We start from the raw sequence: 1,576 nt of genomic DNA on the forward strand, positions 1-1,576 counted from the left end.
CCTAGTACATATAGATGTTTCATTTTCTTTGCTCTATTTTCAGATAAATGATAATGTATTAAGGTCAGAGAGGGCCCTTTGGGAAAAAAATAACCAGTGCTGTTTAAAATGTGCTCTACAGTCACTGTTTGTGGTGAATGCTTTATCAAAAGGTTAATTAACAACTTCCCACTGTGCAATTCAGATTAGCTTGACAAAGAACGGTCTTGTTTTAGATCAGTGAATTTATAAGATTAACGTCTGAAGTAAGATGATGGAGTGATTACGTGTTCTGCCTCACAGCTCAAGGCCCCCCCAAGTTCAATGGCTGGCCATGTCATGTCGTTCCTGTGTGTCTCTCTTCAACTCTTTTTTTTTTTTTTTTTTAATTTTATTGTAATCATTCATACAAATCAATTTTTACAAAAAATAGGATTGAAAAACAAGTCGACCCCTGCCCCCTGAGAGAGAGAGCATGGCTAACGGGGTAAGGCTTGTAAACAACTAAATTGATGAGTTTAATAGGCCTGTAGAGATGAATGGAGAAGAAAAAGAAATGCGGACGTAATTACTTCCTCGGTGCTTTAAGAGCTTATTCTAAAATTTTATTGATTATATCCTGCCAGGTTTTAAAAAAATTCTGTACAGATCCTCTAACTGAATATATGATTTTTTTCCAATTTCAAATAGTATAAAACATCGGTTTCCCTCTGACTTAAAAGAGGAGAGTTAGGATTCTTCCAGTTTAGCAAAATAAATCTGCGTGCCAAAAGTGTAGTGAATGCAATCACCGTTTGTTTGTCCTTCTCCACTTTAAGCCCATCTGGAAGAACACCAAACACAGCTGTTAATGGGTTAGGAGGGATTGTGACACCAAGGCTGTCTGAAAGGCACTTAAAAAGTTTGGTTCAAAATTATGTTAATTTGGCGCAGGCCCAAAATATGTGACCAGAGTGAGGCTAGGACTTGATTGCAGCGTTCGCAGGTTGGATCTTGCCCTGGAAACATTTTGGACAGTTTTAGGTGAGACAGATGTGCTCGATATATCATTGTTTATTGAATAATTGTATGCTTTGCGCATGTGGAGCTCGAATGAATTCTCTGCATTGCTAATTTCCACTCCCTTTCTGATATATTAAGAGATCTTTTTCCCATTGTCCTCTTGGATCTTTGAAAAGGAGGGACTGTAAAATAATTTTATATATTGCAGAGATGGTGTCTAAGTCCTATCTCTCTTCAACTCTAAATTGGCCAGACGCAAGTGCTTCTTTACCTTCCCCCATAGTACACTAGAGACCCTGCCAGGGTGGGATCCTGCTATGCAGTCGCGGTGCCAGATGAGACTCCGACTCCGTCAGATGGATCAAAGGGTCACAAGATGAACGGATGGATGAAAGACAGGAGAAAACAAACCCTTTTGTTAAAAAGCCTGGCAAAATAAACATGACCCCAGTTTTCTAAGCCTCTCACATTTCAGGGCTACTTCCTTACTTGTATTGCCTGACACACATTTCATGTACTGTATATGTCAGACTTTAAAAATTTGACTACACTTAAATAACACTGTTATTTAAGGATTTTTAATTGTCAATGCTTA

This window comes from Erpetoichthys calabaricus, chromosome 17 (assembly GCF_900747795.2).
Source record: "Erpetoichthys calabaricus chromosome 17, fErpCal1.3, whole genome shotgun sequence".
NCBI classification, from domain to species: domain Eukaryota; kingdom Metazoa; phylum Chordata; class Cladistia; order Polypteriformes; family Polypteridae; genus Erpetoichthys; species Erpetoichthys calabaricus.